This window comes from Peromyscus eremicus, chromosome 11, assembly GCF_949786415.1.
Source record: "Peromyscus eremicus chromosome 11, PerEre_H2_v1, whole genome shotgun sequence".
In the NCBI taxonomy this organism is placed as follows: domain Eukaryota; kingdom Metazoa; phylum Chordata; class Mammalia; order Rodentia; family Cricetidae; genus Peromyscus; species Peromyscus eremicus.
This window is the reverse complement of record NC_081427.1, coordinates 27,736,724-27,760,551: the sequence shown is the minus strand read 5'-3', so window position 1 is coordinate 27,760,551 and position 23,828 is coordinate 27,736,724. Positions and strand designations below refer to the sequence as shown.

Genomic DNA, 23,828 nt, shown 5'->3' with positions numbered 1-23,828 from the left:
CAAATCTATTATTCTGTGGAGTGCACATGCCGGGCCAATGGGTAACCTTCTTCAACTGGGTGAGAGCAGCACAGCCTACAATCAGTATTTCTTCTGAGTGCTTTCAGCAGGAAAGGTTTTCACCACCCATTAAAGTGCTTGATTGATCTGCTAGAGCACAGAATTGTATCTATCAGAAATGTGTTTCCTGCAATTCCTGTTTTATTGATTCACTGATGATTGATAGCTATGCACTGACACAATAAAGTTGAGGTTAAAAACAGAAATCTAGAAAATGTCTACAAAAGTGACACTTAAAACAAATAGGGTGTAAACACCACGGAGCAATGTGTTCCAGGTTCTTTTATGACATGATGAGACACAGAGACTATCCCTGGGTCTTCCAGCTATTGGCGTCCTTGGTATGACGTGGCCATTCATGATCCAGTAGTAAAGAACTGAACAACTTGTACCCAGTAAATTTTTACTTTTCCAACTTCTAATCTCCTTCCAAATTTCTTGTTTACAACATTATCCTAATTGATTATTTTCCAAATCCTATGGCCCTTAATTTCTCTTTTTCACAGTAACCTTGTAAATCCTATCAATGTTATAGTTTAAAATTATACCTGTGGTTTATGACTTTTAAAAGTATACATCAACTTATTGTTAGGAATTATGTAAACCAGGCATGATACTACATGTCTTTAAGCCTACCTAGGGGGCTAAGGGAGGAAGAAGGCAGCAAGTTCAAGGCCTGTCTGGGGAAAATGGTGAGATCCTGTCTCAAAATAAAGTAGGAAGTCCTAGAAATGGAACTCAGTGACAGAGCACTTGTTTAGCATACATGGAAACACAGATTGATTCTCCAGTACAATGGAAAATTTATGTTATAGACTTCATAAAAATATAGATGATTGATAGATATTTGTATTAATAGAGACATGTATTTTATGTTTTATCTTTCTTAAAAATATGTAATTTATTTTAAATTAAAATGCAGGACTTGTCAATACAATACTTCTTATTTTTAGGCCAAAATATATCTAGGTTTAGATTGAAATTATAAAAAATATATGCAGATGTAGGGATAGACATAGGATAGGTATAGGTACAGACACATATGAAACAGACAGACACAGACAGACACAGACAGAGGCAGATAAAAACAAAGACACAGATACAGAGATAAAGGGAGGGAGATGTGCCTCAGCAGTTACAAGTGCCTGCCCCTTTTACAGAGGACTAGAGTTCAGTTCCCAGAACCCATTCCAAGTTGCTCAAAACCACCTTTAACTCTAGCTTGGGGGGGATTAAAGCCCTCATCGGTCCTTTGCAGGCACCCCCATGTACTTGTGCAGGCACATACTCTCACACACAAAAATCAAATCAAATAAACATTTAAAAACATAAAATGTTTCTATAAGAGCATGTATGAAATTCTTATACTGAACATTTGAAAAATCACCAATTCCTTGTTAGTAATATGTTCTTATATTAAAAACAATTAATAAAAAGAAAGTTTTAGTGAATATTTTCAAACATTTTTAGATCGTCTGTTATGGTTGAGGAGCATCTTTACTCTAATTAAACAAAAAAGTGATAAATGTTTTCATCATTTTATTTTCACTTCTTTGCCTGGGATTTGGAGAGCCTGCAGAAATCACTAGATGCTATATAGAAACTTTAACTATAAATTATTATATTTACTGTAGAAATATTGAAGCAAATTATAGGCATATATCATTGTATCTTTGTTATGATGGCCTATTTTAATATCAATATTTGTTTTGTTTACTCCTTTTTGGTCTTGGTGCATGTGAGACTTAGAACAAAGCTAAGAGGCACACTTCTGGGTGTGTCTGTGAAGGTGTTTCCAAAGACTGACTGAGTGAGAAAGTCTCACCCTTAAAATGGTAACACCTTCCAGCTGGTACCCCTGAGAAAGGAGATTTATTACTGCTCCTATAATCCTCTACTGAGTTAGGACTCCAGCTTGCTCAACTTCCTATGTGGACTGAGTACCAGTGACTCTTAAGGAAACTTACAGGCCTCCAGGGCTGGTCTGGGGCTTCTGAGGCTTCCAGTTTTGTGACCTGAACAGATACCAGGATTTTTTTTTTTTCCATTTTAATGTGCACATGTCCATTACTGGATAACCCAGCCCACATTGTGTAAGATAATCTAATAAATCTCTTATTATTACATATGACTCAGTTACTTTTCTACTTCTGTGAGAGGACATTTGACCAAAGCAACTCCCAAAAGAAAACTTTAAATTGGAGCTTGTGGTTTCAGAGGGTTAGCATCCATGACCATCAGGGTAGGAAACCATGCACCCATAGCTGTGAATTTACTCCTTGAGATACAAGCATAAGGAGGAGAAAGATGGAGAGTGGGAGGGAGGGAGGGAAGGAGAGAAGGAGAGAAAGAGAGAGAGAGGGAGGGAGGGAAGAAGGAGAGAAAGAGAGAGAGAGAGAGATTCTGAATGAGGGAGTCTTTTGAAGCCTCAAGGCTCATCCCCAATGACACACATCTTAATTCTTCCCTAACAGTTCCACCAACTGTGGACTGAGTATTCAAGTATATAAGCATATGGTGGCCATTCTGATTCAATCCACAACAATATGTATCTACTTTACCAGTTATAATCCTATGGAAACCTTGCCTAATACAATGTGTGTGTGGGTACACCTGATGAAATAGTCACTTGTTAGTTTGGCAAACTAAATTAACTCATTTCAACCATAAGCATGTAAAGTATTAGAGAGAAATTACCGTTTAAACATATTAAACATTAAAATATAACTACTTCTTAAAGAAAGAATAGCTGTCCCTTGTATCATGCCACATTGTAAAATTTCACAAAGACAGTTACAATGGAAGAAAGACAGATAAGGAAAGCAGCAGACATCGACCAGAATGGCTGTGGTCCAGCTGCAGCAGGTTTGGATTAGACGCATGCAAAGGTCCCTGGAGAATGGTCTTATAAGCTTCTGAAAGGTAGAACTAGAGCTACGCACATGGCATAAAGCTGTAAACCTAAATTCCTTACACCTGCTAAAGAAGTCTGCATACCATCGCAGGGGCGTACTGTGAACACTCACTTCATTTCGAAGGTGTTTGAGAACTTGAAGAATAGACAAATTAATCCACAACTATATGCAAGCTTTAGGTAATATTATTTATTATATTTGTATGAGTGGTGTTAGAGTTAAAACAGAGACTAGCATAAAGGAAAGGTTGTTTTGGAAAAGTCATTAACAATATTACCCAATTGTGAACCATGTAAATTGTAATAATAACAGGTATGTCAAGGTACACACATATGTCAAGATACACACATGGGTACAGCAGTGATATGAATGTTTTGGGTTTAAGCAACTGTTTTCTAATTGGATTTAAGGCCCATTCCACAAGAGAAAACACATTTCTGGTACTCTAAACCTGGCTGAAAATCCAGGGTTGGGGAACTCATTGGCCCCAGGGATGAACCTACTATTATTATTTTGCCGAATGCAGACAATATCAAACCTCATCCACAAACTCACATCTCATTTAGTGAGATTAGTACAGCTCTTGGACCCCAAAAGAGCAGTTTCACTGTGTAGTAGATGGTGATTAATGTCAGGGACAAGGATAGAATCTCTAGTTAGTGGAAAAATACAGACCCCCATAAGACAGGGAACTAGATCATCTTACAGTCAGGTTGCCTAGCAACAGGACATTGAGGCAGAGCCCTTGACCTTTTCACCCTGTAAACATCCTATGCAAATATCCTTAGCTTGCCCCACCTTATGCAGATGACAGCTTCTTGCTCCCCCCACCCTGCAGAAACTATATAAACCCTCTTGGAGAAAAATAAAGTTGCACCTTGATCAGAATCCAGACTTGGTGTGTTTCCTTGTATCTCCTGTCCCTATCATTCCGTCCTTAGGGTGGTCGAGAACCCGTTGAAGCCCTGCAGGCGGGGCAGATTAACACAGAAATTCAAAACTGGTCAAAGTGCAGAGAATAAATGGTTGTGGGGCAGCCTGCTACAGACAGGACATCTATATCGCACTCTCTTCCCAAAGCTCAGGGACCATTAAAGAAGAGTAGGTGGAAATATTCTAAGGAGCAGAGGTTGTTGGAGGATCAGAGGAAATAATGTCTTCTGGACATAACAGGTATGTTGTACTCATGAGCTCACAGTCGCCCTGGTTATCTGCATAACTTCAAATCAGTCAATATTCTGGAAGGAGTTCATGAGCCCCAACTCCTAACTGAGGAGTTATGGACAGTTGATAGATTCTGGCAGAAGGAGAGTCAGTTTTCTTTAAGGCCATCGCTCCTGGTAGGTTAATCAAGCTCCAGTGAATGTTGACACACCCAGACAGCACAAATTAGAATCAATGGGTTATTAATTATTTTAAATGGAGGATATGGAGATGGAGCAAGGAAGTAGGGGGGAAGAGAAGAGTTAAGGAGAGGATTGGGGGTAAATGTTATCAAAATACATTCCATGAGGTTCTTAAAGAATTAATAAAATTATTCTTGAATAGGATTGAGTAAAACTAGTCAAAAGTTGTAAAAAAAAAAGTTGTATTGGCAACACAATAAAATAGAAAAATGAGGAAAGGTAAATATATTCTCATAAGGTCAAGCACAAACAGATCTCAAGCAATTGGACATAGCTATTAAAGTAGAAGGTCCACTAAATACAATGAATAATTCATTTTAAATATCGTTCTTAAGCTAGAATCAAGATGTTGCTTAGGGAGATAATGGAAAAGCCATTAACATAAACTATCAATCATTCTTTTATTTGCTTGTTTTTGTTTTTGTTTTTTGTGACAGGGTTTCTATGTTTAAAAGCCCTGGCTGTCCTGGATCTCGCTCTGTAGACCAGGATGGCTTCAAACTCACAGAGATCCACCTGCTTCTGCCTTCCGAGTGCTGGGATTAAAGGTGTGCACCATCACCGCTGGGCTTATCAATTGTTCTAAAATATATAATATTTTAAGTTATTCTCCACTTGATTAGATAATTTTTTTTAATCAATAGAAGCTTACACTGACCACAGATTTTTTTTTATTTTATCTTTTGGCAGCTAATTATTACTATGCTTTGAATAAATGTTGCTTGGTAGAGGCAAGTGAAGAATCAGTATGTAATCCTTGTAAATTGTCTATCTATGCTTTGTACCTGCAAATTTGTTTTTATATTAAAAGTATTAAGATACCAGTTTCATTCTTACTAAGACTGTTCTTTTAATCTCAGAATGTTTTTCACAATCATTCCTTGTACTTTCTTTGTCCTTTACCTCCTTTCCTGTTTTCTTCTTGATTAATCATATTTTTATTTTTGATGTTTTCTATTTTCTTTGTATGTAAGTCACAGAGCCGCAGTCCGGGGGGAGGCTTTGCCCTGGAGGAGGTGGGAGTGGGGGGTGGGCTGGGAGGAAGATGAGGGGGGCGGGAGGGAGAGAACAGGGGAATCCGTGGCTGATATGTAGAACTGAACTGTATTGCAAAATAAAAAAAAAGGCTTTAAATATGTACAAAATATCTAATGTCACGTAAAAATTGTACAAAAATCATCAAAAAGGTTCTTTTGAGGGGCTTTAGTTAAAACACCACAAATAAGACGAAAACACTGTCTTTTACATCTAGGGTACAGATTATTTTTCCACAGTAAGTTATGTCAAATCTCTTTATCTTTAAAACACCTTGCTACTACTTCAAAATAAAACTGACCCGCAACTAAAAAAAAAAAAAAAAAAAGTGATTAGGAAAACAACACAAGCATACTAAACAATATCAGTCATAGACACAGCAGCAAATCTTTAATGAAATAATAGCAACTTGGATGTTACAATGTGTTAAAATAATAACATCTACACCCACAATCAGTCACAAGTTTATAAACCTTGTATAACATGTAAAAATCAATAAGTGTAATCTATCACATTAAGAGGCTAAGGGAGAAAAAAAAATCATATCTCAATATTCATGGAAAAGCATTTGACAAAATCTGATGCCCATTCCTGATAGAAACTCACAGAAAACTGAAATTAAAGAGTGAGTTATACAGCTTATAAACAAGCAGTTGTTTTATAATATTGGCATATTTAAACTACACACAAATACGACATCACCCTCTCTTGGTTTGCTTGTTTTGTTTTGTTTTGCTTGAGAACAGCTCTCTGTATGTAGATCTGGCTGTCCTGGAATTCACTATGTAGACCAGGCTGGCCTCAAACTCACAGAGATCTACCTGCTTCTGCTTCTGGAGTGCTGGGATTAAAGGCTTCATGACATCATACTTAATGGTGGAAACTCAAAGCATGCCCTCATAGAGCAAGAAGGGAGGAGGGAACAAATGTATCTGTTTTCTCACCATGGCTATTCAGCAATGTACTTACGGTCCTGGATAGCATGTAAAGGTAAGACAGCAAAACTAGAGAGATGGAAGGATTGTTCGGAAGTTAAGAGCATGTACTGCTCTAACAGAAGAACCAAGTTCAGTTCCCAACACACATGACATGTCTATATCTCCCCGTGCATCTCCAGTGCATCTGATGCCCTCTAATGGCCCCCATAGACACCTGCATTCACATGCACAACCCAAACAGACACAGCCAAGCAAACAAACACAGTTAAAAAGAAATTAGGGCTGGTGAGATGGCTCAGCAGGAAAAGGCGCTTGTTACCAAGCCCGATGACTTGAGTTTGATTATTTCATTAGAACAATGTCTGATACATAACAAGTTGTTTGTCACTGATATCCATATTGTAGTTATTTAACCATAGAAAGATTGCTGGACATACATAATTCTGTAATGAGATCCTGGGCACTGGTAGTTTTTTTTTTTTTAATTTAACTCTAGAACAGTGGTTCTCAACCTTCCTAATGCTGTAACCCTTTAATACAGTTCCTCACATTGTGATGACCCCCAAATAGAAAATTATTTTCATTGCTACTTCATAATTATAATTTTGTGACTGTTATGAATCATAATGTAAATATCTGTGTTTTCCGTTAGTCTTAGGTGACCCCAGTGCAAGGGTCATTTGACTTCCCAAAGGGTTTGCAACCCACAGGTTGAGAACCATTGTTCTAGAAAAAAATACAGTGTTATTTCAGCTGGTCATACCCACTGCATTCTTTCTGGACCTTGATTACTTAACAAATCAAAGTTTAGATTTTGTATAAAAAGTTGTGCCCAAGTCTTTCTTTATGGGATATCATTTTTCTGACGTTCTGTTTGAGGCAACTATTTGCCCAATGTGAAAATCAGGCTTGAGACTTCTGCTGTGATGTGGATCACCACCAACCATTTTAGAACCTGGAAACTATGAATGTTGATGAGTTAAAATTACACAATGCATCAAACTATTATTGTTGTTTTTGCCAGTTTAAATAAAGATCAATTTATAGTAAACTGATATTTTCACTGCTGTAGTTTTTTCAGTATGATGACAATTTACTTGTTAATAAATCCTCAGCATTAAGAACAAAAGCCATTAATGTTTAATGTTTTCATAATTCTTTTTATTGGGGATTTTTATGGCCCCTTTTCAAAGTATTTTATAGAAGTGGTAATTTGCTACTTAGTGTCCTGGGGCAAACTGGATAGTGAGATATTTGTTAAATCAATACCTTCGTTTCAAGCAGATTCTGATCTGAAAAAAAGAGCACAGCAACTGGTTACCAAATGGCCAGACCTGAAGACATTCATGCAAGCAATATTATACAGACTAGGCAGGTTATATTTGGGAATATACATGTATATATGTATATGTATTATGTATATATAATTATGAATTATGTATAGTAACATGTACATAATACAATTATGAATTGCGTATATTAACATATACATAATACAATTATGAATTGTGTACATTAACATATGCATAATATAATTATGAATTGTGTATATTAACATATATACACAATGCATTATATATGCATATGTAATCATGATAAAACATAGAGAGCAGGAATCTGAAAGAGAGCAAGGATGAGTAGTATATGGCAGGGTTTAGTGGGAGGAAAGGGACTGGACAACTTTTCTAAGTATATTATATTCTCAAAAAAAAGTAGAGCAAACCTCCTCTCTTTTATAAGTAGGAGATGGGAAGAGAAAATGTATTTCATGTTTCATGATCAGATTCAAAAGATCCCAGTGTATCTTTACTTATAAAGTAGAAAAGTTTTCCTGTAACCATCTTTTTGTGTTTCTCTCCCTGTTAAGTTGGGAGGAAGATGAAGTGTGGTTGAAGCTGGAGCCCAAAGGTTCCGGTTGTCCAGCGATTTCTCCACTTGCTATTTTAGAACAGTGCTTCTCCAAGTCTCGGGCACCTTTTCTAAGAGTGGGTATAATGAGAAGCAGATTCCTAAGAGAACTAAGGTGTTTCATTCCTATTTGCCTTTCCCCATGAGTGTGTGGTGGTATAGCTCTGAGGCTTCAGGGGAGGCATATCACTACACACAGTACACACAGAGGACAACCTAGCCATTTTCTATGAAACCAAAGCTTAAAAGACTTTGCAAAATGGCGGGGAAAATGCCAGTCTTCTTACAAAATACTTTTCTTCAAGATAACACATTTTTATAAAGATATGTCTTTTAGGTTAATATGTAATGGGTTGTTATTTTAAATGAGTTAATGGTACATATTTAACATTTTTATTTAATTTCTTTCACACAGCATATTTTGATCATATTCTTTCCTTTCCCCAAATTCCTCCAAGGGTCTCCCTATTTTCTTATCTACCAAGCTTCATGTTCTAGCTTCTGCCACCATGGTGTTCTGCCTTTTGTCAGGCCCAAAGCAAGGGATCCAGCAGACACTGGCCTGACAGCTTTGAAACTGTGAGCCAATGTTATTAATCCCCTCTTATAAACTGCTCATTTGGGATATTGCTCCACAGTGATGAAATTAACACAATTAACACAAAGAAGGTATTAACACAAACACATTTATGGATATTAAATGCTTAGGGTGGGAGTATGTATAGAGTCTGTATTTATGGCGTACATTTCATTTTTCAGACAGTATCCGATCTTTCTGAACTGAGATGGTGGTTTGGACTGCAGAGGTTTAAAGCACAGATTTCAGAGTCAGGCAGCCCAAGTTGAGACCTCAGTTTCTCAGTAGACTTGTTCTCTTCATTTCTACACTCTCATCAATAGGATGAAGATTATCAGAAGGGGAACCAACTACTACTCCATGGCCTTGCTATGAAGATAAAATTAATTCCTATTTGTTAACATCTAATTAGTGCTTGGCTCTGTGCCTGGATGCATAGTACATACCTTCAGAGCAGTCAACTTAGATGCCACAGAACAAAAAGGATTTCAGCTGGTAAACATTCACTTCATTGGGAGTAGATCAGAGTCAGTTGCTAAGAAGGAAAATCAATCAAATAAACAAATAAACAACAAAAATAACAAAAAGCCAGACTCTAGGCTCTGAGCTGAGACCCTGTCTATAGACAAGTCTCACACCCTCTTCAAAGGTCAACAAAATGGGAAGTTTCAGAACTAAGGAAAATGGACTTCAAACAACCTCTCAAAAGAAATGCTCAGTCTTTCAAACTTTGAAGGAGGCTTTTCCTGAAAAGCCAACTTGTACCGGATTGAAAACATAGCCTTCTGAACCCAGCATCTGTACCTTCATCTTTGAAAAAAGACCACAAGTTCTTGGCTGCAAGACATTCTAATAGAGCAAATAACTCATAACCATCTTACACAGCCAGGTCCTTCCCAGGGGCCACCTTAATAATGCACATTAAAAAAAAGAGTTTGAAATGGGAAAATGGGAAGAAATTAAAAATATTTTTCCTAGAGAAAATTCAATTAATATCTAAATAAAAGAAACTTTTATTTCCTTTGGCATTTATATTAATCTGTTTTAACCATGTTAAGCAAACTCAGAATGCTTTTGAAAACACTCTTGCTAAATACTTTGTAATATTTAAGTTCCAATTAAATGTTCTATTTATTTACTAATCTTATTTAAAAATAGGGCCTGTTAACATGTATTAAATTTATAACTCATAGTTTGGAATATATGATTCTATAATTTTTTAAACAATAAACCTTTTTTTTTTTACCAATTATGTATTTAGAAATAAATAATGGGTTTTGTATTTTAAAGAGAGATAATTTAATTTGTTATAATTAATTATCTCACAATAGCTAAGTGTCACAGCTGCAGTGGAAATGGTTTTGTTTCTATGTGGTTCTAGATAGTTTAGTTAGGGAAAATTATTTCCTGGGTGCAAATGCCTTATTGTTTGTTCCACCGAAATACAAGTCTGAGTTGTCATTTTTAGAATTTTTATAATGCAACTTCAGAACGATTGGAGAAAGGTTAGCTGTTTAGTATTGTGATGTTCAAATACTGAGAATCCAACAGATATACAGATAATGACCAGGATGGAGCCTCTTCTTCTATGAGGAAAGTGAAGTATGCTACTTTTAAAAATGTTTCAAATGAATTCTCTCCCTCAAGATGTCACATTAGTGAGCCTTGAAGTTCAATATCCAGGAGCAGCTTTTCTTCTTTCTGTTCCATTAAAGAACAATGGGAAAGACTATGTAGATTGGCTTTTGTTGCGAGATCTTGAATTGAACACTTATAGTTTTAACGTGGTGCCTCTACTAAGAGCTTGTGAATCATCTTGTATATGTAAGTTTTTAGGCGACCTCTACCCTGAGCCATGAGAAATAAAGATTGCTGGAGTTACTGACGTGTCCCTTGGTTCTTTTAAATGAAAATGTTTTGCAGAGAGAGCAAAAATGAACTCATACAAACTGAGTGGAAAGTTAAGTTATTCTGGCTTGTTTAAGATTTCGGATGAGACTCTAGAAACTTCTCTGTCTGTCAATCAATCTATTTAAAACAGCCGTGGACATAAGTAGCTGCAGAAAGGATAGAACCTTGGTCATCACTGCCAGAGCTGAAGCCAGAATCCGTGGGCACCCACATAGCAAGCCTGTGGCACATGGTAACCACAATGAGGTGGGAGGCATGGCTCAGCGCTTCTCCAATCCTTCTTGCTTTGTGAGTTAGCTTGTCACCATTTTCCTCTCTGTTCAGGTGATATTATTTCATTTATACAAAATGTATTTGTTGGATACCCTTTGTATATCACACACTGTTCTAGGCTCTGGATAGCACCAATGGAGTTCAGTTGAGACCATGATCCTGAAAAAAAATAGTGAAGATAAAATAATTACCCCAGTCTTTATGAATGTCAGGGAGATATTTCTGCAAAGAACTGTCCCAACACAGATATCAAGGATGATCCTATTTTACTTTCCCACATCAAGGCCAGAAACAAGGACATGTCCTCCAAAATCCCATTGTTTGCCATATGATGATAGCAAATATTTATGGACTGTTTTCTCTTACTGTTTGATATGAGTAAAATGTGTGTGCAGTAAACAGAAAATTTAAAAATTCCTGCCCTTCTGATACTAGCATTCAATGGGGAGTTAGGCAGATAATGAGAAACACACAGATACACAGACATAGACACATACACACACACACACACACACACACACACACACACACATACACATTTGTACTTTGGTAATTATTTAGAAGAAAAAAATTAATTGAAAGGTAGAAATTATTTAATATGGACTATGTGTTAGCATGTTTCTACTGAGACTAAATAATTTATAAAGAGAAGAAATTTATTTCTCACAGATAATGGGATTTAGGACATCTAAGACCACAGTGCTGGTAGGATGACTGTATGGTGAGGGCCCCCTTCCCTGCTCTTAGGATGGTACCTTGCAGGTAGATCAATCTTAAGGAGAAAACATAGAATCACACGGTGGAAGGCAGATAGGATTCTCAGTCAGTTATGTTTGGCTTATTTCTAAGGAGGTAAATGCTGCTTTCCAAGTCAGTTTCTAAGATTCCTTCCTTAACAAAAACAAGAAGAAAGTTTTAACATGGATTTTCGCATGGATCATACCATATGGGTGCTCGAAATCTATACCAGGTTGGATGTCAAGGACATGTGCAAATGATTAGGCAGAAGAGTCTGAGGGAAATGAACCAGATAGCTAAGAGGCCATTGTATAACTTGAGAAGGGATAACAAAGGAGGTAATAAAGCAAGAATCAGAAGGCTTCTAGAGCTCTTGCTAGACTCCGATTGATGGAGGCATGGGATTCTTCAGAAAGAGAGCCTTGCTGAGGCCAAATGGCACCTTTTAGAACCCTGTTAAGTAGCACTCATTTGAAGTGAGTCTTATTCTAAAGTTTCCCTTGTCTCTATTGAAGACAATTAACTGAAAGTAAAGCATCTGTAAATTTACTTACAACTGGGAGGTCAAATTATTGAATACAAACTTCACAGCCTTCAAAGCTGAGGCTTTTGATTTGCAAGGCTCTGGTACATACAATGTAGCTACAGATGGTACATTGGAAGGAGAATAGATGAGATGTTGTATGGTCTGGTCAGTACAGACTAAATAAAGGTCTTCCTGTCTCAGGGATGAATGGTGCAAGGAAATGGTAACCGAAAGAATTATTGTATCATGTGCTTTTATTTCTTGCCTAGACTAAGTTTCTATGAACGAATGGTGATAGTAAAACATTTGGATCTCTTTGGGAATCTGAACCCAGAGAAAAGTTGAACCTCATTTACATTGTGAGGAATTCCTGGGAATTTTTATGTCTCCAAGTAGCACTTTTTGCCTGTTCCTTTCTTCCCAAGGTAGCAGGGAAACAGAAATGATAGCATCATATGTTCAGAGAGGGCTGTGACTTGATCCCCCGATGCTGCCTCAACATGATGTGTGGTTAAGAGTGCAGAAGAATAAGAAAGAATAACAATTCACTGCAGCTTCAGTGAATTGAGAAGTAGCTGAGTGGACCACAGTTTGAGCATCTTCCCCATTGGATTGAGAAAGATGCAGATAGTAATAGGACTGAGACTGAAGAACTGAGAGTGTAGGGACATACATGTACCTTAATGGAGACTTAGTATGCAGAGACAGCGGAAACAGATGACAGTGATCACGTATCAGAAGCTTCCCTAGCCAATAATGGTAGGACAGTGACCACAACTCAACTGAGGCTTTGAAGTCTTCAAGGGAGAGAAGTGGCAATGGGGTAAAAGGAAATCCTCACTCCCTCACTCTACTGAGTACACACCAGAGGCAGCTGAGACAAATTTTGTTTACCATCTGTTTTCTACTGAGAGGTGAAATATGATCTTGAAGATTTCACTCCTGAGCATGTGGTCTGGAGGACCAAATGTTCTATTACTTTATTATTATGTTTCCTTGTTGCTAAGTAGTGAAACAAGCCCACTGTGTAGCTCTGTTTATTTCTTTCTATATTTTGTTCCCCTGTTTCTGGAAGAAGCCCTTTAATCCCCATTTTAGGCTTTGTAACTTTGGTCGTTTGGTAAGCATCCTTTTGTTACTCTGTGCCCTTCTAGTGAAAATCTCCGTGGGCATTCCTTCACATTAGGAAGAGGGACCATATGTAATTCAACTCAAATCAATGAAGCACCCTTCCTATTCTGAGGGCTGTCATGCTGAACAAACTCAGGAAATGGTGCTGTCACGGTGTTCATCCCAGTTGACGCTTTCTTCAGTGGGGAATGCGACATTCTCCTTCCACACGCATCTGCTCTTTGACAACCTGTATATAGTTCCTCACATTATTTTTGTACACTTATTTTATATTCATACGTATTACTTCAATCTTAAACTAATAAATTTAGTAGATAAGGCATAATTTATGCAACTTTTATCTTTGGCTTCAGACAGTGTGTTTACGCAATTTTACTATTAAAAATGAACATTTTGGAGTACAATGATTCCATCACATGTTGAGTTGTTGCTTTAGGATACATTCCCAGGGATAAGTCAAAGGGTGTGGTCATTCTCCAGGCTTTTAATGCTCAGCTAAAAATTGTTTTCCACAGATATTGCTATGATTCACATTCTTATTAGCTGCATGAGAATGGCTTTTTTCTTTTTTTCTTTCTTCCTTCTTTTTTTTTTCTTCTGCAGCATTCCCAGTATTAAGAACCCTTATTCATGAAATGGCAAATTGAAAGAGACTAAGATAATGATTGAGCTACAGGAAGTGAAATTCTGTACATCCTAGAAGGAGCAATTTGTCATTGTCTTTCTGAAATAACATTAGAAACATGTACACTATGTGAGCTGGGGTTTCAGTTCAAAAACGTTCATAGCAATAAATGGACAGCATGTGCAAAAATGAACACTGAAGAATGTTTTGGTATTGTAAAACAGTGAAAACTAAGAACAACTTAAATGTCTAGGAATTGCTGATAAATGACTTAAATCCTTAAATGTTAAAACGTTACAAAACTACTAACAAGGTCATGAAATAATTTTAACATGGAATATTAGTGAGATGTTAAGTAAAAACACACTATGAAATCCATATATTTTAAAAATTATTTTTAAACTACATCTTCATTACTTTTCTTAATGTGTAGGAAGATATTCCAAAACATTAATATTACCTTTGGGGATATTTCTGTTTTATTTGTGCTATTATACTATATTTTATAATTTTTAATAATTAACAAATTTTACATATTATAACATCAAATTTTTCTATCAGATATTACTTTATGTCTCATTACTTTTGTCTGACAAATATTTATTTATGTATTGCTTTGCTACTATTTTTAGAAATATATGTATATTTCAGTTTTCACCCTTATGAAAAAAATCTTGAGTGAACTTAAGGTCATTTAATGTTTTTACAAATTTGGCCCTTATTTTCTGGCAACAGGTTATATATGCATATTTATCCTTATTTTTCATGATGCTGAGCAGTCGTGACATATTTCTCCACATTAGCCATTTATACTTCCGTTAATTCTTGCTTTAGCATTATAAAGATGCCTTTTCCCTTGAAATCTTTTCCTGCCATCCTTTACCTTATCACATTCCAATTTATTAATTTAGTTTTTAGTAATCTTAGGTTTTCTTTTTTTAATTAAGAAAAATTTTATTCATTTTGCAAACCAATCTAAGATTCCCCTCTTCCTTCCTCCAACCCCTCCAAGCCCCCCTCCACCTTAAGGCTGTGTGAGGTGTCCCATCATAGGTAGTGGGCTCCAAAAAGCCCACTCTTGCACCAGGGATGGATTCTGACCTTACTGCCAGAGGGTCCCTTAAGCGGATCAAGTTATACAACTGTCTCTCTATGCAGAGGGCCTAGTCCAGTCCCAGGCAGACTCCATAGCTGTTGATCTAAATTTCATGAGTTCCCACTAGTTTGGTTTGGTTGTCTCTGTAGTAATCAAATTGGTGAATATCCTAACTGTCATCATAGAGCCTTTCTCCAGTCTGATGGAAGCAGATGCAGAGATCCACAGCCAAACACCAGGCAGAGGTCCATGGGGTCCAGTCAAAGAGAGAGAAGAGGGATTCTATGAGCGAGTGCATCAAGATCATGATAGGAAACCTGCAGAGTAATCTTAGGTTTTCAAGGCACATGATTCACAAGTTGTTTTTTATGGTGGTATTTTATTTGTACTGAAATGTGATTTTAATTGTATGTTAATAAATAAAGTTGCCCAGGGGTCAGAGCTATTAGAGCCATAGCAAGAGCATGGCAGTGGTGGTGCATGCCTTTAATCCCAGCACTTGGTAGACAGAGCTAGGTAGATCTCTGTGTGTAAAAGGATACAGCCAGCATTGTAGACACATGCCTTTAATCTCAATCCCAACCATAGAAGACCTGGAAGTCTCTACAGACAGGCAGTGACAAGGCATGCATGTGTTTGGGTTTACAACCAATGAGAAGGCAGAACAGAAAGACTATATAAAGACAAACACACAGGAAGTAGTTCCCTTTCAGGGAGCTCTCTTGGCTGAAGAGGATCACTGAAGCAGGAAGGGTAAGGCTCTTAGCTTTGACCTCTTGGCTTTCTTCTCTGAATCGGCTCTGTGTTTCTTATTTAATAAGACGGTTGGTTACATCTACAGGTTTTGCTTCCTATTTGGTCTTTACACTGTACTTCCCTTTCTCATATGTTGACATTATCTACAAGAAAAGTTTAAGGACATTAGCTGATGATCCTGCAGTGCCCAATGACCATCTTTAGTTTTCTGGTACTTAGAGACAAGGTTCTTAGATCACAAGAAATATGCCAAACTATATATCAAAAAATTCTGTTTCATTCTCACAAAATGTATTATTTCAAAAGAAGAAATAATAAAATCCTTACTTTGAGTTTCATAATTATTGGTCTAGAATTTTTTCCAAAAAATCAATACAGATAATATCACCATCTTAAGTATTTTTTTATATTTCAATTATAATTATTCATGATAATCAACTTCATATGTAATTATGTTTAAAAAACTTATTTCCTTATATTTACAGCTTTTAAATCATCTTAAAATTTGAAAAGCAACCATCAGCCTTTTCATGTTTATATTATTTTATATTTAAATGATGCTAAAGACATTATCAACATACATCAATCTTAACAAGCAAGTACAGATGAGTGAAAAAGGAGGAAGACATTTGATGCATTTTGGGGATATTGTGGGCTATTGACTACCACCAGCATTTATTGGTTACAGTTTAGGGATATTCTAAATGCAGCAATGAGCTCACATTCATAAAACAAAAAATTCCATGGCTTAAAACATCCATTAAGATGAAGGTTGAGAAATTCTGTGTGAATAAAAACATAAACTGCGGGAAGAAGAGGGATTCTATGAGCAAGTGCATCAGGCTCATGATAGGGAAACATGCAGGGACAACCAAACCAAACTGGAGGGAACTCATGAAAGTTGGATCAGTGGCTGTGGAGCCTGCATGGGACTGGACTAGGTCCTCTGCATGGCAAGACAGTTGTGTGGCTTGATCTGCTTGGGGTCCCCCTTAGCGGTAGGATCAGAATCCATCTCTGGTGCATGAGTGGGCTTTTTGGAGCCCACTACCTAAGATGAGACACCTCGTGCAGCCTTGAGGCAGGGGGAAGGGCTTGGACTTGCCTCTACTGGATGTGCCTCCCCATGGGAGGCCTTGCTTTCTTGTGGGTGTGAGAGGGGGATGAGTTGGGAGGAGGAGGCTGGGGGTGCCGGAGGAGGGAAGAGGGGGACCTTTGATTGGTGTGTAAAATGAAAGAAAAAAATTTCTTAATAAAAACTAGGGGGAAAAGTTTTAAATATATGTATTTCATTTAGAATACTCAAAGAGGTTAAATCTAATTATTTAAAAATTAATGTACTTCCTATTTTTCCAGTTGTTGGCAGTTAACCTGAAGCATTGCCATTTTCTCTGATCCTCTAGAAAATGCAAATGTCCCAGCCCCATACAAGACCCACTGGAGTTGATTTTCACATGCACGTCTAGGTTGAACTAGACTGTGCTGGGTGCAGTGATGATGGAGACTGCAGCATTTCCTTCTTTATGTTGTCTTTAATAAACAGAATGTTGTTTAAACTACCCATGCAGGTACAACAACTGTTACAATTGAAACAAGTGTTCCTTCTCTTTGTAATCAAAAGAATGAAATTCAGTACCTTTGTGTGACTTTCAGAAGTATGGTAGAAGTACCATGCAGCTACCGCCTTGCCTGTGGGAGCTTGCACTATTTGGATTCTTCATTGGAATGTCCTTTGAAAGTTCAGCAGCTCTATGTGAAGCATGAACCACACAATATGCTATTACTCTGGCTGACAGCACTAACTGAGCATGTCTTCAGTTGACCAGAGCTCCACCTAACATCTGGCTACAAGGCTTTCAGAGATAACAAGTGAGAACTCCCAACTGAACTTCACTTGAATTCCTAACCACAAAATTGTAGGTAAATGGTTGATTTCAGATGGTTAATATTGAGATGATTCTTATAATAATAGGTGTAGTGTTTGCTCATAGGAATCATGTTGTCCAACTCTTGCTCTGAGCCTCCCATAGTACTGACTACTTATTTCATATTGTTAACCATACTTGTCTAATCGTAAAGAACTTAATGATCTCAACTTGCAAAAATACCATTTGCCTGATTGCACTTTGTTTTCAAAGCTCAGTAACACAACTGAGGTGAATGGAAGTGGAGATGAATTTAGTCAATATTGTTAGGGTTGGCAGGATTGCACAAGTGGAATTAAAGACAATAGCTTTAGGTTCCTGAACCCATGAAGAGCCTAGGTACAAGCTGACCAGAAAGGATTATCCATGTCAAACAAAGAGCGATGAAACGAGAGAATAAGAAAATTGTTGGCTATTTCTGCAGTAGTCATTTATGAATTTGACATTGTTCCACATTTTGTTGCAGGGCAAGAGTTTTTCCTTGGAATCATAACAAAAATCATAATTTTATGAAAGTAGCAAGACTGTTCTCAGCTACTAAACTCTTTTGGTATCTACCCAGGAATAGCTTTATTACTGTTGTGAATGTCTGTGAGTAATTAGGATACAGAGAAAATTTTGATTAAAATATTAAATCAGGGGTAAGCACAATTACACCTTTAAGAAGAAAGCTCAATTTTAAGGAAGCAAGTAATCATCTTACATATGAACAATTATCTTGATAGTGTCATGATCAGATGTCTGCTGTTCCCATGGATATATGTTGTGTCTTGGCCTCAAAATTGTGTTTCACTTGTGGTTTAATGTTTTTTATTTGGCAACTACAAGTGTTTGTTACTGTCAGTTCCATTGTTTCATTGTTGATTTCTTTTTATCTTTTACACTTGTATGTAAGATCACAAAAAGCTAAGCTACAAAAAAACTTCATTGATTAGATTTTTGTTTAACTCTGAAAAAGATCATTGGTGCATTTTAAGATTGTTTGTCCTGTTTTATGTATTAAATATAGAGAAAAAGATTCTTAGAAATTTCCAATTTGTGTCTTTTATCAAAATGAAAAATAAAAGATAACCATTCACAAGTAGTATTGTGACATATTAAGTAGATGCTCTGAGGCTGACGTAGTCCTGAGTAATGAGCAGATGTGTACACATTTATTTTTGGTTCTACCTTGATATCAATAGCTGCAAAAAGGACCATGGCTCTGTCTAAATTCCATCAGGGAGCTATAATGGACCACAACACTTTTAGCCCGACACATAATTTAACATAAAATTTCTTGTATTTTAGAATATCCATGTCATTTTCTCAGTAGTATGGACTTACTTTTCTGTTTACCCACTTACTCACTATATTAACACACCTGAAAAGCATTCCAGTATGGGTGCTTAAAACCAAACTCTCGTCCTCTGCAAGAGCAGCAACTGCTTTTAACTACTAAGCCATCTCTCTGGCTCCCAGACTAAAATTACTTAAACTGTGGATTCTAACCCCATGTAGGGTCACATAATGGAATGTGGGGTGGTCACTAAAAGTGGCAGTAGTATATCGTTTCTGAACATGCAATAACCAGAAAACTGATTCAAAATCAAATGTGGAATCAATGCTGGATATTTCTGGTAGCACTTTCCCAGGTGCAAGCTTCATGGTGTGTCCTCACTGAACATGCAAATATACACTTTGCATTGTGAATAGTGGAAATTTTCTATACATTGCATCACCATCCATGGACACAAGTTGTTTATTGAAGAAGACAGGTAGTGGTTTTGACTGTATGTGTATTCTCATCATGATTTAAGAGGATCAAGGCATCCTTGTTTTGTGGTAAGCCTTACTCATTATCATCATCATCATCATCATCATTTTTTTTGTGTGTGTAGGGGTGTTTTGCATGCCTATGTGCTGTGTATCACATGCATACATTGCCTCTGAAGGCAACAAGAGGGCGCCAGATGCCCTGAAACTGGAGTTAAGGATGGTTATGAACTGCCATATTGATGTTGAGAATGAGCCACCATATTGGTGCGGGGAATCAAACCCAGGTCTTGGAGAGCACAGCCAGTGTTCTTAATCACTGAGCCATCTCTCCAGCCCCAAGTCTTACTTTTGAATCTTTTCCCACAACAACAGGTATTTGGGGTTTATATGGAATGGAAACTGCTATAACAACAGCCCCATTCTCTTCCCCAAGTCTTACTTTTGAATCTTTTCCCACAACAACAGGTATTTGGGGTTTATATGGAATGGAAACTGCTATAACAACAGCCCCATCCTCTTCCACCTTTATTGCTCTTAGCTCAGGACTAGTGTTGACTTTCTCCTGAAAGACATTTCAGTTGCCTAGAAAACACTTCCTGCTACATTCCTTCCCATGAATGGCCCAGGGAATAAATAGCTTAGCTGTATCCTGAAAACACAGTACTGAAGGAAAAAATTTCTCTGTTGGGAGTTGAGCTGTGTAAAAGTCAAATAGATTCTAAAAAGCATAACACAAACACAATACAGTCACTAATGACTGAAGAAAAGATGAAAAAGATTAATTCAAATAGGCCTCATATTTTCTTCATATCAAAGATTCAGATTCAGTGTAGAAAGGAGTGAAATAAAATATAAGTGATAAGTATATTCAAAATACATGTTTTATTTCCTGATAATTGTCATATAAAAACACTCTTTTGATATTCTATATATGGGCCCTGTATTTCCAACTGAAACCTTAATACGTGATGTAATGGTCTAGAGTTAAAGGCCATTGATGGGCAAGAACATAATACTCCATGATCTATAGAACAAGAATAATGCATTTTACTTCTACTTTTCTTTATACAAACATGTATTAACCATCTTGGATCACCCAAAGGCCCATTCTGCTTTTGGAACCAAATTGTTAATTTGATATTATATATTTCTTTGTTTCTTGTGATACATTTTTATGAACACAGCTCCTGTATTCAAATGTTCTATTGCTATAAAGAGACACCATAATCAACTACTATGAAAGAAAGAGTTTAATTGGTGGATTGCTAAAAATTTTAGAGGGTTAGTCAATGATCATCATGGTGGAAAGTAGACAGGCATGAAACTGGAGCAGTAGCAGAGAGCATTACAACTACAGGCAGCAGGGAGAGTGATAGAGACACAAAAAGAGAGAAACAGACATACAGCAAAACAGGAGAGACAGAAAGACAGAGACAGAGAGAAAGACTGGGTCTATCACAGGCTTTTGAAACCACAAAATACCTTATCAATACCTCTTAGAACAAGGTCACAGTTCCAATAAGGCCACGCCTCCTAATCCTTCTTAAACAGTTCAATATTTTCCTAAACAAGGGTCCAAGGATTTAAATATATGAGCCTATGTGGGCATTCTCATTCAAACAACATCATCAAAGGTTTGGATTCCTCTTATAATTTCTGTGTCAATATACAGCCTACAATGCCAACAACATATCTCTAAAGGTCATCATAAATTTCTTGCACTCTGTATTTTCTGTAGTTTAATTTCTGCTTTCTAAAATTAGAAAGAATAAGAATGAACACCACAAAGTTTAATTGAACTTACTGTGTATTTTTTCATTTAACAAACGCTATGTTTTGTCTTCATGGCTGTCAACTTATTTCTTCAATTTACCTTTCTTAGATTGAGAACCCAACAATGGGGGTCTGGAATAGAGTTGGAATACATGGTGGAATAAGTTGAAGAACATTAAAGAAAAAATACTACCCCATGTTACCACTCAAGTTCTTAACATCTTCACAAATCAAAACAGAATAATTTTATTGCTTTTGGTGATGTCATCGATGTCCAGAAAAATTTATTTCACTCAAGTGTGTTAATCATAGATTGAGTTACTTTGATTATTATGTTTTGTCCTGACCTCTGGCTTCAGGACAAGTTTTTAAGTCTCACAGCACAATTTCCCAGCATTGTGCTCAACAAAAAACCATGAAGCTTCCTTTGTCAACTTTAACTATGTGTCACTGTGCAATAAAAGTCATGAATTGTGGCATTATTCTTTTGTAGAGTCATCTCTCTCAAAGAAGTAATGCTCTCCCATTAAAGTTTTAAAAATTGCTTTAGAGACTTGGGGCATTAGAACTGCCTGAGAATTGCAAAGCTGGAAAAACACTGGTTCTCTAGAGTTATAAAAAAAAGCCCTTATATATTTATTAAAATAATTTAATGTCTCCTCATTCCATTTTCTTACACTTTATGATTTGGGGTCATAAAACCAACACAAGATACACTGGCACTTTATGACAAAACTATAGGGATAGTAACAGTCAGTGAAGGGATCACATCCATTCGTGATTATTTCCTTCAAATCTACTCCATTCCAGATGCACAGTGTGAAATCTAGGCAGAATTATGTATGTATACAGTCCCTGAAATTGAGGCAGGAATTCTGAAACGAATGAGACCTATATATGGTATCTTAGGATGAGTTTATTAAATACAAGCCCAAGCCATAGATTTTTCTGGAAAGTGTTTACAGAGTGTATACTTGTTGGCAAAGAAGAGTGAGAGAAGAATGGGGTGGGAGAAAACAACAACTGTGTTTTCAATTAGACAATGGCTTCTGCCTGGCCCCATAGGGAAATTCTATCTTTGGCATGGTCCCATCAAGCAAATGGCAGATGTTTGGCAACCATATATTAGTCATTGATCATTAGTTGTTTCTCTTTCCCTTATCCAAAGAACAAGGAGTACTGTCTTTTAGACAAGGAGGCTACAATTTGGACAATAACAATTCTTATAGCATCTTGGCAATATGTATTGTGGGCCAAAAAATGGGATCTAGTCATAGCATCAGTACTAAAATCTCTCACTGATACTGTCTCTATGCCTACGTGAATCTAAGGCTGCTGTTCAAACACAAGGAAAAGGTCAAACTAATGACATAGGAATGCAGTTTGAGCTATACCACCCAATGTACTCTGCTTACTCTTTGAGGCAAACTGAAGAAGCTACTAAGATTCAAAAATTATATTCCTTTTAAAAATTTTAATTAAAATATAATTATGCTATCTTCACCTCTCTCTCTCCTCCCTCTAACCCCTCTCACACCCCCCAAAATACATGGCTTCTTTTTCTTTAATTAGTATTACTACATGCACACACATACAGACGTACATTTATGTGCAAACAAGTAAAAACATAAATAAAAGCTGTTGCTGGTGATAATGTACTTTTAGGACTGACCACTCAGTATTGGATAACCAATTAGGGAGCTCACCCTGGAGAAGAGTAATTCTCCCTCTTTCTAGTGATGTTAATGTCCTGTAGCTCTCCATCTAGGGGTATAGCCTCTTGAGATTTCTCCCATTCACATTGGCGTGTCAAAAGCTGATTTTGTCTTCTAGATAATGACAAAAAATTAAATTTCTTCCAAGATAGTTTTCTATAATTTTGAATTGGCAATGTTTTAGTTGTTTTTCTACTACTGTGATAAGAGAAAACTAATAGGGCTTATAGTTTCATACAGTTAAAGGCCATGATGGTGATCAAAGGCATGGCAGCAGTAAAACCTTATGGCTCACATCTCCAAACACAAGCATGAGTGTGGTGATATTGTGTCCCCCAATAGATTGTGCACCCTAATAAACTAACTTGGGGTCAAAAAATAGAACATCCACTAGATAGACGTAGAAACCAGAAAGTGGTGGCACACACACACACACACACACACACACACACACACACACACACACCTTTAATCCTAGCATTCTGGAGGCAGAGATCCATCCAGATCTCTTGTGAGTTCAAAGCCACACTTTGAACAATGTCACACAGCCAGGCATGGTGACACATAGCTTTAATCCCAGGAAGTGACGGCAGGAAGCAGAAAGATATATAAGGCGTGAGGACCAGGAACTGGAGCCTTTTTTAAGCTTTTAGCTTTTAGCAGCAGTTCAGCTGGGACACATTCGGATGAGGATTCAGAGGTTTTCAGTCTGAGGAAACAAGATCAGCTGAGGAATTGGCAAAGTGAGGTTGGATTTGGCTT

General features: G+C 37.0%; 1 long non-coding RNA gene across 1 annotated transcript; it reads right to left on the bottom strand.

The window, feature by feature from the left end:
* Positions 1-11,783: 11,783 nt before the first annotated feature.
* On the bottom strand, positions 11,784-23,220 carry LOC131921383 (uncharacterized). The gene is made up of 3 exons (XR_009381983.1): positions 23,058-23,220; positions 21,383-21,483; positions 11,784-11,914 (listed from the first exon to the last, which is right to left on the bottom strand). It is a non-coding gene; the product is annotated as an uncharacterized LOC131921383 (long non-coding RNA).
* Positions 23,221-23,828: the final 608 nt, after the last annotated feature.